The 12,448-nt window shown below is 35.3% G+C and overlaps 1 protein-coding gene and 1 long non-coding RNA gene across 2 annotated transcripts in view; one reads left to right on the top strand and one right to left on the bottom strand.

The window, feature by feature from the left end:
- Positions 1-9,926: 9,926 nt before the first annotated feature.
- The window catches only part of LOC147834597 (uncharacterized), a 4,102-nt gene continuing 1,580 nt past the window's right edge, over positions 9,927-12,448 (top strand). Inside the window, exons 1-3 of the long non-coding RNA XR_015504760.1 lie at positions 9,927-10,434; positions 10,838-10,953; positions 12,156-12,448. The exon at positions 12,156-12,448 is cut by the window's right edge and continues 1,580 nt beyond it. This is a non-coding gene — a long non-coding RNA (uncharacterized LOC147834597). The remainder of the gene's footprint in view (positions 10,435-10,837; positions 10,954-12,155) is intronic.
- Positions 12,239-12,448, bottom strand: part of chrm3b (cholinergic receptor, muscarinic 3b) — a 47,164-nt gene continuing 46,954 nt past the window's right edge. The window contains exon 5 of the mRNA XM_087277075.1: positions 12,239-12,448. This exon is cut by the window's right edge and continues 1,599 nt beyond it. The gene's annotated coding sequence lies outside the window, so the exon portion shown is untranslated.

Here is a 12,448-nt window from a genome sequence, read left to right as displayed (position 1 = left end):
AATATAAGATAACAATCCCATGCCTGTTTTGTTTCATTTTATTTTATATACATTTCAATGCATGTGAACAATGTCGTCAAAAGAAGGACATCCGTGTAAAACAGTTCAAAGAAAGAAAAAAAAACATATTAAATATTCAGTACCTCATACAAAATACAAGCACAAAAACACCGTTGGCTTTACTGATCAAACATCTCAGTCTAGACAAAACTCTGTACATCAGTTATGATCAATCACTCTCAGTGCTAATCAATAATCAATACTGAAGAAAAGTCAATAGCGAAGAGAGAAACGGTGTATTTAGAAAGAGAGTATGTGTCCTTTCAGACCTCAATATGAATCACAGTTTCAGCAAAACTTGTATGTATGTACACATTGTTTGTTCCTCAAGGGTTTTCAGAGTCTCAGTCTGGCCACTAGAGGGAGGCATCGCTGTACATTTGATCATGTTTTGCTCAGTAAATTCATTTTTTCATGTGACCTGATCTCTGATTTCCCCAAACATGCAGTATTTTTTGTTCACAGACAGACATGGGCAGAAATCTGTGAGAAATCCAAGAGGAAAATCCCCAGAGCTCTGTGTTTATTTCTCTCCATTAATGAGGGCACACTGTCATCTAAACATGTTAAAACACTGCCGCTTATTTCTGTCATGTTAGCATCTCTGCTGAACACTGAACTCCATTTATCTGACACTCATAAATGCATAGAACACAATTACCAAATCTCACAGAGGAAAGAGGAATTCATTATATCATTACATGATCACTTTACGCCTACATGTTGCCTTCCTAGGCTTTTTTTTGTGTGTAATTGGTGCAGACGCTCCTCCTGGATCTGCCTGAAATTGTTTTGCATTAATTTTCCCTCTGAAACTGATGTGATGACGAGGTTAAAGAACAGCAGCAGTCATGCAGCGAGGTCACGACCTTAGAGGTCAAAAGGTCAAGTGCACAGCGCAAGACTGAAGCCCATTCTCATGCTAATGGAGTATTGAAAATGGTATTTCTGAATGGTGTATTTATGGCTGTACAAATGTTAAAGTCACAGTTTAACCAAAGATGAAAATGATGTGATCCTTTTCTCATAACCGACATGTTAAAAGGCTGAGTTTCTGTCTTCTGTTGAACACAAAGGTAGATACACTGAAGAATGCTGGAGGAAAAAAGTCAGTGGCTGTTTTACCCCCAACATAAATCAGAATATTGTGTTATTTATCCATTAGAAGGAAGAAATTCACTTGATGAGGTAATTGTCATTTGTGAATGAACTGCCACTTTAATGAAACTTTACGATTTGTCTTTAACGTTGACATAACTTTGCCAGAACAAAGACAAAGTGACAAAATCATCGTCTAAACAATTTATGAATCAAAATTCGTCAATGACTTTCTTTTACAAACATTCTGCAGGATATCTTCCTGTGTTAACAGAAGAAAGAACGGTAACACTTTATTTTGATGGTCTATTTGAGTGTTAGGGCCCTATCATACACCCGGCGCAATGTGGCGCAAGGCGCGTCGCGATTGTTGTTTGCTAGTTTCAGCTTGGCGCAAGAGTCGTTTTGAACTGTCCCTTCACTGAAGCTTAAATCATTCCCTAAACTACATTTTTAGAATGTACTCACACCAAAAAGTTATGAAACCAAAATTACTGGTATTTTCTGAACATTCAAAAAAAAAAAAAAAAAAAAAAAAAAAAAAAAAAAATATATATATATATATATATATATATATATATATATATATATATATATATATATATATATATATATATCAGAGGTTGCATTAGACTTTCCCATTGTCCGTCATTTTGACAGAGTGGGTTGTAAAATTTCCGTCAAAACCTATAATTCGTCGTTATTTAATTTGCATATTTTCAAATAACTTTTTTCATTCATATTTTAATAATGAACTTGCACGACAAGCATATAGTCTAATTTATCCATTTATTTATTTGACAAATGAATTAAAACTCCGATCTGCCCTAACTCATATCTTCCTCCTGCGTCGACCTGAACTGGGTGCTTGCCTGTGCGTAATCAAACGCATCAAGGGAGACTGATGCAGAGGCAGTTGTCATTAAATTCTGTGTCTTTGCCTCGGAAAGTCGACTTCTCGTGACCAAAAACCAGAATTACTAGCGCCACTTCAGTCAGCGTTTTGTAGTCAGGAAACATCTCTCCTAAGGCTGTGATCAGAACTAAGCTTGCTGGATTCTCTGTATGTGGGATTTCTCGATCCTGCACTAGTTTCACTGGGAAAACAATGCACTCCAAAGCACCTGACCTCCTTGGTTGGCTCGTAAAAGTTGTTTGTTCTTTATCGTCCACTGCATCACTTCCTCTTTTTTCACCATTATTATTAATATCACAACTATTTTGCCGTTTAAAAAATCTTCTGATACTCAGCTGCTGTGACATTTTTGCAACTGTACGCAGCGGTGACAAAGAGGAGACAAAACAAGAGCAATCGCCATCTGCTGGACAGGAGTGGGAATTACAGTAGTTACACATTACAAAAGATCACCCTCAGCATATATATATATATATATATATATATATATATATATATATATATATATATATATATATATATATATATATATATATATATATATATATAAAATTTTAAATGCAAAAATTGTCAGGAATGTTGGAAATTAGCAGCAGTCACTGACTTTAATTTTTGCATCTATAGATGTCAACATTCTTCAGCTTTTTGTCCAACAGAGGCAAAACAAAGCAAAGGTTATTATCAATTTAACTGAAGCTTAAATCTGACATATTGAACCTATTGTGTGTTTCAGCTATTATATCAGAGGAGATGATTCTGCATATGCAGGACGGTTTGCGTTTATTTCTCCACTGATCTTGTGAGATTGAGATTGAGGAGACGTGGGCAGAGGGGATTTTTGGCTGTCTGTTTTGCTCACACTCATTTCACTGGCTCATTTCTGCTCTCAGGGGTTTAAAACTAGAGAGAAATGATGAGCTGCAGTGTGGGACTCGACAAATCCAGCCAAATCTATATCTGAAATAAAAAAAAAACCTGTTTCTACATTTCCTTACTTAAAAGAAAACAACAAATGCTGGATTTTCTGCTGCAGACCGAACAGCTAAGGGTTGCGGTTGGAAGGGCATCCGCTGCGTAAAAACCAGCTGGATAAGTTGGCGGTTCATTCCACTGTGGCGACCCCGGATTAATAAAGGGACTACGCTGACAAGAAAATTAATGAATTAATGAATATCTAAACATTTGAAAGTCATTTCATTATATTTAATTAAAAAGCAAATAAGATATTAACGGGATAGTTTACCCAGATGTGAAAATTTACTTACCCTCAAGGGGTTCCAAACCTGTTTGTTTTTGTATTCTGTTGCACGCAAAAGAAGACAATTTGAAGAATGTTGGAGACTGGTAATTATTGACTTCCATGGTATTTCCTATAATGGATGTCAATGGTTACCGGTTTCCAACTTTCTTCAAGATATCTTCTTTTGTGTTCAACAGAATAAAGAAACTTATAAAGGATTTTAACCACTTGAGTGTAAGTGAACAGCAAATACTCATAAAAAAAACAGCAAAAAATGACTTTTGTACCTTTAAGTTACTGTGAGGTACACATTTGTACTTTTTAAGTATTAAAGGTGCAGTAGCTGATTGTCTTCAGAAGCATTGTTTGTTGTGCTGGTTGAAAGTCTCTTCACAGTCTAATAGTGATGATTACAGTAAATAATCTAAATGTATTTATATGTATTTTTATATTTGGGTAAGGCATAAAACTAGAAAATGTTCATCCAATAAAATAGAGTCGGGCTGATATCTCTCATAATTACGATAAGCAGCCCAATGTGTTTGTCTGGAAATGCAGATTTCAACAACTGCGCAGCCATATGTACGCTGCTCCGCCGACCGCCACGCGTTCACGAGAGAGAGAGAGAGCACTTGCGTGATCGGTAAAAACCTGCTGAATCAAAACTTTAAAAAAATCTGAATCCATATTGGAGATACCTTTGCACGCTGGAGAAAGGATGACAGAATGGCTGAAGGATTTCTCTAATGTTCAGTTATAAAACTGTTCTAGCTTCATGCAAAGCTGAGGTAACATTGGATGTTGTTATTACAAATGGGTTATATCTCCACAGAAGTGTTGTTCAGCCATTAAAATATTTAGACGAAAGATTGATAAGACTATTTTCAGTTTAAGGGACCTTTTACAGCATTGATGATGTTGATTTTAATTAGTTTAACAACAAAACACAAGTAAATAGCACTATTCCGCCTAGTCTCTCCCTATATTGTTTACCATGCAACTCTAAATATTCGCTCTGAAATCACATGGGCGACGCAGAGGCGCAGTAGGTAGTGCTGTCGCCTCACAGCAAGAAGGTCGCTGGGTCGCTGATTTGAGCCTCGGCTCAGTTGGCGTTTCTGTGTGGAGTTTGCATGTTCTCCCTGCGTTTGTGGGTTTCCTCCGGGTGCTCCGGTTTCCCCCACAGTCCAAAGACATGCGGTGCAGGTGAATTGGGTAGGCTAAATTGTCCGTAGTGTATGAGTGTGTGTGTGAATGTGTGTGTGGATGTTTCCCAGAGATGGGTTGCGGCTGGAAGGGCATCCGCTGCGTAAAAACTTGCTGGATAAGTTGACGGTTCATTCCGCTGTGGCGACCCCGGATTAATAAAGGGACTAAGCCTATAAGAAAATGAATGAATGAATGAATGAATGAAATCGCAGGTCAGTTTGGCTTGCACGCTGCCAGACAAGCATTAGTCACTTTTAACACATGAGAGAGGGTTCTTTTAAGGTGCTCGTGCTTCAGGAGGTGTGGCTCTAGACAGTGATTCAGAGATTTATGCTAAGCTGTAAGCATTGTGGAAGATCATCTACTGCACCTTGAGGAAAGCTGGCACCCATTGACTTACATAGAAAAAAAAAATGAAGGTCAATGAGCTCTATTTTGATGGTCTATGCGCAAAGCACAAAACACAGGGCGCAAACAGTTTAAAGGCATGTCAGAATGCATTTTTCAAATTTAAGGACGGAAAAATCTGCTTTGCGCTGTGGCGCATGGTCTAACAGGGTTGAGCTTATTCTCTTAATGAGTTATAGGTGTGTTTTGAGAATAAACCAATCAGAGTCTCATCTGCATTTGCTATTTACATGACGTAAAGTAACTGTAAGTGGAAAAACTGAGCATTTCACCAGCAAGAAAACAGTTAAACAGCATCTGCAGCGTGAGAATGAGAGATAAATGATCTGCTTTCACTTTCACTCTGGTGGATAGGGAAACCTTTACACACAAACATCAATTAGTCTATAAATAAATAATTTTGTTTGTTAAGTGCAAATATTCATTTCAAAACTATTTCTAAATTCAGTTCTAATTTCCAGCAAACGAATAAATGAACAACAATAACGAAGTGTGCTCAAAAACCTGAGTTATATCCTAAAACACATGCTGAGCCCCATATGGTCTAAAACCTGACAGGTGGACAAATCTAAGCTTGTTTTTAATAAAACAAATATAAATATGGATATAATAAATAATACTGCTAATAATAATAACATTATACAAAAGCAAATTGTTATGAATGAACTGAAAAAGCCTCCCGAGATGAAGAAGACATGAAAGCAGTGATTTTTTATATTTATGTAGGCTAGAAAATAATATGTTTTGTAATATTTTAATCCTTTATATTTATATCCTATATCTATTCTTATTATATCCTATATATATCCTTAATATTTAAATTTTATTTATTTCATATGTAAAGATATTTGCCTATTGCTCTCTTGTGTGTATTAAGCAGTGTGTAAGCGAGGCGCAACTCTGCGCTGGAGTTTAGACCGGCTTTGTTTTGGTCTATTGAAAAATTCTATTATAGTTTCTCAAAATAGCAACGCGCCAGCAGTGCGCCTCAGAACACCTTCCTTTTTAGAGCAGAACGCCTATAGACGCACATATGAGCGCTAATGCATTTGCTATTTAAACAGTGTGGTGCAAAACCTCAAAACAACTCTTGCGTTGAGCTGAAATTAGCAAACAACTATTGCGTCACAGCTTGCGCCACATTGCGCCGATTGTATGAGAGGGCCTAATGTGTGCCAGTAACCAGCATTTTTCAAAATATCTTCTTTTTTTTGAGTTTAACAGAGGAAAGAAACTCAGATATATGAATTTTCATTTGTGGTTGAACTGTCCCTATAAACTAATCCAAACGCACTAAATATAACACAAAGAGACGAAAAGTTGCAAGAAAGGCCTGAACACTATTAAAACAGCAGATCACAACAGAGATAAAAAGCACACAACATGAGCTGTGCTTTCCCGATCCCGTCTGCGTAATGATCAAGCTCACGTTGTGAACAAAATGTTTGCGTTCCTCAGAAAAGCGGTGGGGATTTTACATCATGTTTTGATATCTGTTGTCCTTTTTTTATGTTTCCTGCTAACACTTTGCCAAGGTTATGAACACATGTTTTAGTGTCAGAACATTCAGATGATGTTTAATAGTAACATTCACTTGACAAAAGCCAAGGACAAGCAGAGAACATTCAGAACATTTATATTATGTGCAGTTTTATTGCAACTTTTGTCCCTATTTAGTCAAAACATAATTCATTTTTATGTCCATTATAAATTAGATTGAATGAGAAACTGGATAAAGTGACTAATATCGAGCCCTTAAAGGATTAGTTCACTTACAGAGTAAAAGAAATAAAATACTGATGATTAACTCAGCCATCAAGATTTATTTCTGTCTTATATTTAGTATTAAATAAATCTAGATTCTGTGGTGCTCAGTGTTATGCTCTGAATGATCCCAGGAGTCTTACCTATGAACAATATTCAATATCTACTTCATTGCACTGTTCATTCATTAAGTGAGCGAATTAAATAAATCAAAATTAAATGGAAAATTTAATGAATGCAATGCAGCGGTAAGCAGTAAACAGTAACAGTGAAAAATCACTTGGTTAAAGGTGCAGTATGTAAGTTTGACACCCAGTGGTTGAACTAGGTATTGCATGCCTAGTTCAAAACATGCAAGAGCAGGTTGCCAGATTGATGACACCAACAAGGGCGGATTTAAACCGTGTTTTAAATAAAAACAAACAAACAAACAAACAAAACATCTGAAATTGAACTTTAGAACTGATACTCAGTGCAAACCAACACATATAAGTGATTCAGCATCTACATTTAATAATGTTAAAGAGGTTTAATATGCATTAATTAGATTATAAACGTTACCATTTTGTTGGAGTGCAGCGAGTGCACTATTCTGTGCTTCTGCATGGCTGTATTTACATTTTGTGTTGTGTTTCGTCTGGTGCGAACAGCCAAATTGCTTATGACTGCAAATCTCAGTGGTTATCTTAGGGCACAGGGCTTCAATGTAACTTACTCACCTAATGTTTACCTTTGTAATATTTATATTATTTGCTAATTATTAACCACCTCATGTGGAACTCTGAATCTGCGTCTCATTTCGTCTGCTATTGTCCACCGGAGGTCGCATTTTCGGTCGTGGACGCATGCTTTAAGAGCCATCATGACTGAATGAATCACACCAAGGCAACTCGGGGTGCTGAAATATAATTGGCTTAACTGGCAGTGGGCGGGTTATTTGACCAAAACAGAGACAGCTGTTCCAGCACGTAATGCACATGTTCAAATTAGAATATCTGACTTCAGCATTGTCTTTCAGATAAACAAGAATGTTCACTGAGCATGCTTCTGGAATATCTGCAAACATACACTCTCAGAAATAAAGGTACGCGAGCAGTCACTGGGGTCTTACCTTTTTAAAAGGTACACATTTGTACTTAAAGAGTCCATACTGGTACGTCAAAAGTATAAAATAGTACCTAAAAGTTTTAAGAGGAACACTTTTGTACTGTTAGGTACTAATATGTACCCTTCAGGTATAAATATAGACCTTTAAGGTACAAATTTGTACCTTTTGAAAAGTTACCACCCCAGTGCCAGCTTGCGTATCTTTATTTTTGAGTGTATTATGGTATTGTTATGATGCAGAAGAGTCAAAAACATACATGCAGCACCTTCAGTTTTTATAATTTTGACTACATTTTTGGTCTCATATTTATTGGCTATTTATTTATTAGACGAGCGGATCAGAGCGAGCACATTCAGTATTAACGTTTCTGTGTGTGTCACACGAAAGGCAACCGATTTCCCTCTTATTTTTGTTAATAAAGTAAACACAGAGTCTTTCAACGAAAGGTCAGAGAGGTTTTAGATTTAATTAAAAATATCTTAATTTGTGTTTCGAAGATGAAAAAACTGTACAAAAGCACGCACATCTCTCTTGATTGGGTGCTCAGCCAAAACCGCAAAAAGTGCAAATTAAATGTTAATCAAAGGCGGCAACACCAAGGCTCTAAAAATACAAATTTTATTAAATTAAAAAGGCTGACACAGAGCGTGTAACGTTTCGAGCCACCCGGCTCTTCATCAGACAATGTTCATCACAATCAGGTGCTCCTTTTAATACACTTCCGGATCACATGATCTCCTCTCGCATATATGCCAACATATACATACATGCATATGTATACATGCACAATCATTCATATATACATATACAGTACATACACGTATACACATTCACATATAGTCTATAGCTTTAATATTTTAAATCAAATTACAAAAGATATATATAAATACATAAATAAACTATAATATTACATCACAAAATGTAATATTATAGTTTATTTATGTATTTATATATATATATATATATATATATATATATATATATATATATATATATATATATATATATATATATATTATATATTATTATATATATTATATATATTATTTATTATGTATTTATATATATCACAAAATGTAATATTATAGTTTATTTATGTATTTATATATATTTTTATATATATATATATAATATATATTATATATTATATATATTATTATATATATTATATATATTATTTTTATGTATTTATATATATCACAAAATGTAATATTATAGTTTATTTATTCATTCATTTATGTATTCATGTCTATGTACTGTATATGTATATAAGAATGATTGTGCATGTATACATATGCATGTATGTATATGTTGGCATTTATGCGAGAGGAGATCATGTGATCCGGAAGTGTATAAAAAGGAGCACCTGGTTGTGATGAACATTGTCTGATGAAGAGCCGGGTGGCTCGAAACGTTACACGCTCTGTGTCAGCCTTTTTAATTTAATAAAATTTGTATTTTTGGATCCTTGGTGTTGCCGCCTTTGATTAACATTTTGTTTTAAAGATGAACAAAATACGGCCACACATTATTTTGATGGTCCGATTGTTGAATTTAAGATACATTGCAACTAATTCTCATTGGATAATAAGTAGACTGTTAGGTTGGGGTTGGGGTTAGTGTGAGTTGACATGTAGTTGCAAAGTTTCTTATAGTCAGTGAACTGGAGGAGCAGAATCAGCAGATATTAAGCAGACAGTCGTCTAATACTCTAATGGACCCTCAAAATAAAGTGTTACGCAAAATACTTACTAATTTGGAATGAAAACAGAGTGAGTAACGAATGAGTTTTCATTTTTTTGGGTGAACTATCCCTTTAAATACTTGAAATAATACTCAGCAGGCTGTCACCAGCACAGAAACGATCAGGTCCGGTCTGATGAGGTTTATATGTACAGAGTCAGTGAGGTGCTTGATTAATACTGTACAAACACAGCAGCCCTTCTGAAAAACACACACACAGCCTTCATCTCCATATAGATATCTGATATATGGAAATATTTATGCAAATTACATATGTGAGGTACAAGTCCATATCTGGATTTCACATACATGAAATATGTGTCATAAATGAAACTTATCGTTTAAAATAATGCAAAAACTGCTGCTTAAATATATTTTTTCAACTATTGGAAATACAGATTTGTATATGCAGTATATAAAGTCAAAATCAATAGCACTCCTGTATTTTTTTCTTTTTTTTTCTCTCAAATATTTCCCAAATGATGTTTAACAGAGCAGATTTCTATTAGGCCCACTGATAAAGGGCCAACTTTACAGCAGAAAAAAGGTGTTTACAGCCTGGTACAAAGAACAATTTTGGTGTATATTGATAATATTACCCTTCATGACAACTGTGGGGGTTATAAGTCATTTGTTTCCTTTATGTTAAGTTATATCAAAGACTATTGAATACACAAGACATGTCACTCGTATACTTTTGAATGGGAAAAAGGTTTAACAGTCAATATGGCGAACGAAGCCCCGCCTTTTAGTACAACAGCCAATCAGCAATTGATATATGGCAAATAAAGCCTGCCTTCTAGTGCAGGAGCCAATCAGCGATCGCTATGGGATGACAATTCTCTGGGGGAGGGGCTCAGACCTGACGTGAGTTTCTGCAGATTTCGTGTGATACGAACATTTAGAAATTAAACTAAAGACACAGCTGTTTAATTGTATTGGTTATTCGTAATGTGGAATTTAATCGCAAGCTTGGCAAGCAGTTTTAAAGAATTGGATGTTTTCCTATTCAAACAGGGCACATACTGACCCAGAGGCATTTCAAAGATGGCCGCAGAGTGAAATGACTTGCCTAAAGAGACTTTGGTTATATTAAGTCTGCATAATTAAGGGCGTGGCCACTTTAGTGATAGCTAGGTCTCGCATTCACGTCATCTCAGCTGACTCCGGCTGATTAGCTGCTGAACTCAGCATTTACACAGTCAGTTGCCTTTTGAAATTATTTCCCACAATTATCAGATGATATGGCATGCTGTGTGCACTTAATTGTGCTCACAAACCATTCACCTAGCCTCCATTTGAAATGTGAAATTATATACTGATACTCCTCTATATCTATAAATGTATTAATGGCGACGGTTGGCCATGACCACGTCTAGTTTCTTTGTACTCTTCAGAAACCTATGGGTCACAAACAGGGCTTTGCATTAACACACGCCAACCCACCAAATGCGGGTAGATTTCAGCTTTGGCGGGTTAGACAGACACTCCTACTAGCCAGTTTGGCTGGTTGAAAATAATTTTTAAATTGTAGTTTTCCTAAAAGCAGGGTTCGACAATATAAGGATGGGCCGATATGTGTGCAAGTGTGATCTTAGTATTGAGAAGTAAAATAATTGTGTTCATACAAGCAGAAGAAAGCAAGTGAATACCGAATGAGAGGATGATGATCACTCGCGGCTGATGATCACTAACAGCTGATTTGATGCGCGTGACTTCTAACGCGTGCGGGCTCCCGAATCGTGAAGCAACCGTGTCTGGAACAGGTTCTGGAAACGCAACTGTCATCGGTTCTCTTTCAAATAAACTAGACAAAAAGTGATGAACATGCACCCGCTGCACCGGTCGCTTTTACTTTGAACAGATTATTAAATGGCCTAAAGTTAACCGTGTGCATTAGATCCTTTCATTATCACACACGGTATGTTTCACCTGCTTTTACTTGCTTACGGTTTTATTTGCTTTTATTTTCGTTAAAATGGTTTAATTATTATATATTTTTTACAACATTGCTTTAATGGGAGATGAACTCTCCATTTATGTGCAGTTAACTGGTGATCTGAAAGATCTTTAGCCAAGACAGATTACTGTGCATATTTTTGATACATGACAATAGATATTTTTTAAAAGTCAATTGCTTTTCTTTTCTTTTCTTTTTTTTAAAGAAATGTTTTGTTAAATAAAAACTATAGTAAACAGTTATATTTAGCTTGTTTTGACACATAAAAAATTTGTGGCTATAAGAAATAATTATTGTTTAGTGTGGTTATAGAGAGAAATTTGGTAAATCGTTAATTTTGAGCTCTAAAAAAAGTCATGTAAAATAAAAAGTAATTGCAATAAAACACCCATTTATAATGACCCATTAGATCATGCTCATTGAGCAAGCTCATACTCGACACACAAAAAGTGAAATGAATGAGGACGCATGTGGAGATAACACACGATTTAAATCAAGTCATTTTAGCATGTCAACGTCAAATTTATGCATATAAAATATATTTTCCCAACAACAAAATTGTGGCTAGTGAAAATGCAGAGTGGCTATTAACATTGGAAAACGACTAGCCACAGTGGCCGGTAATTAAAAAAGTTAATGTAAAGCCCAGGTCACAAACACAACCAAGTTTTTGGAGAGTATGAATTTTTCAGAGCGTATCCTATACTATTTTTTCTTATGGAGAAAGGCTTATTTGTTTTTATTTCTGCTCGAATAAACGCAGTTTTTAATTAGTTTAAGCCTATTTTAAGGTCAATATTATTAACCCGCTTAAGTTGTTAAAAAAAATCTTCATTCTGGTAAAGAGAAAAATAAAAAATAATTAAAATTTAACAATAGGGTTAATAATTCTGACTTCAACTGTATATAGTTGGAAAAAAAAACATATGAAAGCGGCCATTT

This window comes from Danio rerio, chromosome 12 (assembly GCF_052040795.2).
Source record: "Danio rerio strain M-AB ecotype USA chromosome 12, GRCz13ab, whole genome shotgun sequence".
NCBI lineage: Eukaryota > Metazoa > Chordata > Actinopteri > Cypriniformes > Danionidae > Danio > Danio rerio.
This window is presented reverse-complemented; position numbering and strand designations above follow the sequence as displayed.